The sequence below is a fragment of the Chrysochloris asiatica genome, unplaced genomic scaffold (genome assembly GCF_000296735.1).
Source record: "Chrysochloris asiatica unplaced genomic scaffold, ChrAsi1.0 scaffold00200, whole genome shotgun sequence".
NCBI lineage: Eukaryota > Metazoa > Chordata > Mammalia > Afrosoricida > Chrysochloridae > Chrysochloris > Chrysochloris asiatica.
In genome coordinates, this window is record NW_006408718.1 from 2103784 (window position 1) to 2109148 (window position 5365).

General features: G+C 40.2%; 1 pseudogene; it reads left to right on the plus strand.

Moving 5' to 3' along the window:
- Window positions 1–763: 763 nt before the first annotated feature.
- On the plus strand, window positions 764–1509 carry LOC102832949 (annotated as a pseudogene).
- The last annotated feature ends 3856 nt before the right edge of the window (window positions 1510–5365 follow it).

A 5365-nucleotide genomic window follows, 5' to 3' on the forward strand; every position in this document is an offset into this window, starting at 1 on the left:
AGGTGGTGGCATCGATGGACTCAAGTGTGGCAACAGTAGTGAGGTTGGCCCAGGATCGGGCAGTGTTTCATTCTGATGTGCGTAAGGTCGCTATGAGTCAGTGCTGACTCGATAGCACCTAACAACAACAACAACACTATGGCTATGAATCGGGGTCAAATCTTAAGGTCAACAGTTTTTTCCACAGGAGAAAGATGAGGCTTTCTGCTCCTGTAAAGATTTACAGCCTCAGAAACCCTGTACAGGGTCGCTGGGAATCGAAAGTGACTCCACAACACACAACAACAACAACAGCATGCCTTTCCAGCAACGAGTGTAGGGAGTGACATTTACTTGAGTTCGTCCTTTGACTCAAGGAGTCTAGGCATGGGTTAAAAAAAAAAGAAACTTTATTATATATCCACAACCTGAGAAGAGTTTGTGTGTGTTATATAGGCCAGATGTTATACAAGTGAAACCATAACTTTTTGCCTTACCTTGGTGCCCTCTCCCCTTTTCCTGAGTTAAAAAACCTTAAGCACAAACAATTAGGAATCCTGTTCCCAGGAAGCTAAGAAACTTATCAATTTTTCATAGAACCTGCAGTTTATCAGCATCATCTTAATGAAGCTCCATCTCCCCTCTGGATCTTAAACAATATACCTGCAGCTCTACCCAGGCTATCTGAACATTTGCTGACTAACTCCAAATGTGAAGAAAATTTTACTTCATGAAAGAAAATCACTTTCGCTCTTCCGTAAGTGGCCTGAGGTAATCTTACAAAATGGTGCGCTACTCACTTGACCCAGAAAGCCCCACAAAATCATGCAAATCCAGAGGTTCAAATCTTCGGGTCCAATTTGAGAACTCCTGTGAGACTGCCCAGGCCATCAAGGGTATGCATAGCCCGGAAGCCACCAAGTATATTAAAGATGTTACTTGGCGGAAGCACTGTGCACTATTTCGACGTTACAATGGTGGCGTTGTTAGGTGTGCCCAGGTCAAACAGTGGGGTTGGACACAGGGTTGGTGGCCTAAAAAGAGCATTGAATTTTTGCTGCTCATGCTTAAAAATGCAGAGAGCAATGCTGAACTGAAGGGTTTAGATGTGGATTCTCTGGTCGTTGAGTACATCCAGGTCAACAAAGCTCCCAAGATGCACCACCAAACTTACAAATGTCATGGTAGATCAATCCCTACATGAGTTCCCCTGCCATGCTGAGCTGATCCTCACTGAAAAGGAACAAATTGTTCCTAAACCAGAAGAGGAAGTTGTTGTTGTTGTTATTAAGTACCATGGAGTTAGTTCTGAGTCATAGAGACCCTGTAGAGGGTTTTTGAGGCTGTAAATGTTTACAGGAGCAGAAAGCCTCATCTTTCTCCCGCGGAACAGCTGGTAGTTTCAAATTGCTGACCATGAGATTAGCAGTCTGATTCATAACCACTATGCTACCAGAGGAGAAGTATACACAGAAGAAAAAGATATCTCAGAAGAAACTAAAGAAATAAAAACTTATGGCTCAGGAGTAAATTAAGCTTAAAATAAAATGCAAATAAAAGTAAAAGCAGAAATAAAAAGAGAATCACTTTCTGTTGTTAACTCTTTTCTCAGATAAATAGGCAAGATTTGCATGTTGATCTCAGTTGAATAAGAAATTCATAGACGAATGGGTAAGAGAAAAATATCATAAACTTTTTTAATAAAATGGAATTGAGTTGAATGCTAGTTTAGCTACTTACTAGCTGTGTGTCCTTGAACATGTTAATTCACCTTTCTGGTTCTCAATTTTTTAGAAAAATATGCGATATTGAAGGTGTTCATAATTACCTCAAAGAATCATTGTAAAAATGAAATTAGGGTCTTCAATAAAAAGTGCCTATCCTTGGTTCCTGACAATAATAACCACAAGGTCAGCAATTCAAACCCACAAGCTGCTCCTTAGAAACCCTATACAGGGTCTCTATGTGTTGGAATGGACCCAATGACAATAACAACAACAAATAAGGTTCTGTTAGTGTAGTAGGTTACAAGTTGGGCTGCTAACCACAAGGTCAGCTGTTCAAATCTACAAGCCACTCTGCAGGAAATAGATGAGGCCTTTTGCTCCCATAAAGATTTATAGCCTCAGAAACCCTCTACAGGATCCTTATGAGTTCAAACCTATTCCACAGCACATAACCACCATTACCAGAACAATAAGGCACTTGGAGTCCTGGTATGGTGTTGTAGGATAGGCACTGGACTGTTAATCACAAGGTTGGCAGTTCAATCCCACCAACCACTCTTTGAGAGCCCCATGCAAGGTCATTATGAGTGGAAATTGACTTGACAGCACTTAACAACAAAGACAGTAAGGCACTTAGAAGGAGTTACAAGGACTCTCTTTGCTTAGCGTATTTCCTTATCAGAAAGGAACCTTCTGCCAAGTAGTGCAGGTGATACTAAAGAGAATTAAATTATAAAACTTTACTCTGACTTCTCACATCCAGAATAGGCCGTGGAGAATGAACACTTAGGGTTGCATCACCATGGACATAAAGACCCTCTTGAATACTAGTACCCTGTCTAGACTGAATTTCCTATCCTTATAGAAAACTAAGGGAGTCCCAGGATGATGCAAATGGATACTCGGATGCCTATTGAAAGAAAGACAGAAGTTCTAGTCCACTCAGGTGTCTCAGAACAAAAGCCTGATGATCTACTGCCAAAAAATTAGCTATTGAAAATCCTATGATATACATGCAGTCACACTAAATCAGAATAAACTTTACAGCAACTGATTATTTAAAAAATGCAAACTTTTCCCATTTGATTTAGCACACATGAGTTCAACACTTAGCTCTGCCACTTACCAGCTAATGTAACTTTGGGCCAAGTCCCCTTTCTCCCTCTCTCCCCTGATTTAGATTTTTCTCTGTATGGAACTAGTGATCCCAACACCAGAACTGTTGTAAAGAGCAAAAGAGATTACCAATATGGGTACAATGTAGAGTAGGGACTCAGTATACTAGAATTCTTCTCATTTCCCTCAGAGGAGTGCTGATTAGCACCGTGGTACTTGTAGGCAGTGAGATGACAGCATGTTTTGAGAAAAGGCCTTGTAGGTATTTAGACAAGGTATCAACGTGGCTTTGTTTTATGAGCTGCCAGTGCTAAACATGGTCTCTCTGCACCTTCATCAGGTTTTTAACTGAGATTTTGCATAAACTTCTCTTCTGTGTAGACTTGACCTTTTCAAACCCACATTCTCTGAGTGTTTGAGGCAGGATGAGGACGTGTAGAGTGATGAAGCTGAACTCAGTTCTTTTTATATCGAAAGGCAAGTGAGCCCAACTCCTGTGTCAAAAAAAAACCTATTAAAATATTAAATGAGGAGTTAGTGACAGGTTTCACTAGCCTCTTGGGGCAAACCTCCAAATCTTAACTTAGTAAATTTGGTTTAGGCTGTAACAAACCGGCTGTCTACAAGCTGTGCAAGACCATTGATTATGTATGAGGGCACTGATAAATTGACACCCAATGTCTGGAAAAAATTAGGGGCTCTTGTTTATTTCATGCACCCTCCTCCAGCTTCTTAGGGAGTTCTATAAGAAAATGGCATTCGATTAAGTTTGTGGAGGTGCGGAAGTTGAGTAAAATGAACAGTAATGAACTCATGAGCAAAGATCTTACAGCCAAAGAATCAAAGCTGGGCTGATAATTCTAATAGGGAACTGAGTACCTCTTCTGGCTTTACAATGCTTTCCTAGAAGAACATTTATAATGGATCAGGCAGGCTTATAATACAGCTTATTTGTATATCACTAGGCCACTAACTTTGGATCTGTTCCAAAATACAGCACCATATTCTGAATATCTGAACACTAATGATAATGGCTGTCATTTATAGAGCACTTACGAAGTATCAGGCACTTGTGAAGCCTGGAGATGATCTTACTAATTAAAATACGGTGTTCATAAGACATAATGTATAAAATAGTACATTGAAGCAGGACAGCCTATCACCAAGACTTGAAGACCATTGAGAAGGAAAGAAGAGAAGTTAGGGAGTTTCAGTCTTGTGCCCAACACCCCAGAGGAACAGCTGAGTTTGGGCCAACACTAGCTGGTACAAAGTCTCCTGGAAAAATCAGAACTCTTAAATAGGGTTATAGAAACATAGCTTCTGTTACTTAGTTTCTGACTCATTAAGAAGGATGATAGCCAGTTTCTATGGGCAGACATAGGCCTGATAGAATTTGACTTAGGTTTAGTAATTTGAGTAGACTGATTGCAAAAATGGAGACTTTCCTCATTCCTTAATTTTTCCTTTTCCACGTCACTTTGCAGGCTTCCTCTGTGGCATTGTAGGATCAGCACTGGACTGTGAACCACAAGATTGACCGTTCAAACCCACCAGCTGCTCCTTGGAAAACCCATTGTGATATCGAGTAAATTTTGACTCACAGTGATAGCATTTCCAAGGAGCAGCTGGTGAGCTTGAACGACTGACCTTGCAGTTCAAACCGACAATACAGCCCAGTGCATTAACCCTCAGCACCACACCACACCAAGATTGGTAGGTGGTTAGTCATGGAGTTGGTTCTGACTCATAGTGACCCTTTATAGGGTTTCTGAGGTTATAAATCTTTATGGGAGCAGAAAACCTCATCTTTCTCCAACAGAACCACTGGTAGTTTTGAACTGCTGACCTTGAGATTATCAGCTTGACTTGTAACCACTATGCTACCAGAGCTCCTTTGGAAAACCTATACAGGATCTCTATGAGTCAGAATCTACTCAATGGCACTTAACAAAAACAAAATGATACTCTTGAGCCAATTATACATTGTTTGTCACAGAAGATTTGTCATTGTTCATCACACAACATTATGATTTTTTGTTATTATTAAGTGCCATAGAATTGGTTCTGACTCAGAGCAACCCTAAGCACAACAGAATGAAATACTACTTGGTCCTGCACCATGGATAAATTATATAGTCCTTTCAGTCACTTCACAGGCACATGAAAGCTGGTCAATGGAAAAGATGACAGAAAAAATTATGCATTCAAACTGTAATGTTGGCTAGAATATTGATTATATCATGGACTTCTAGAAAAATGAACAAATCAGTCTTTGAAGAAACAAAACCAAATTTTTCTTAGAAGCAAGGAGGATTTCCTTAGAAGCAAGGATCACTTACTTCAAACACATCATCAGGAAAGACCAGTCACTAGAAAAGGATCTCACTGTTGGTAAACTGAAGAAGGGTCAGTGAAAACAAAGGAAACCCTCAATGAGAGACAGATCGATTCAATAGCCCAAATAATGGAAGCCTGCCGACCAATGATCATAATTATGGCTCAGGGCAAGGCACCACTGCATTCTGTTATATGTTCGGTCA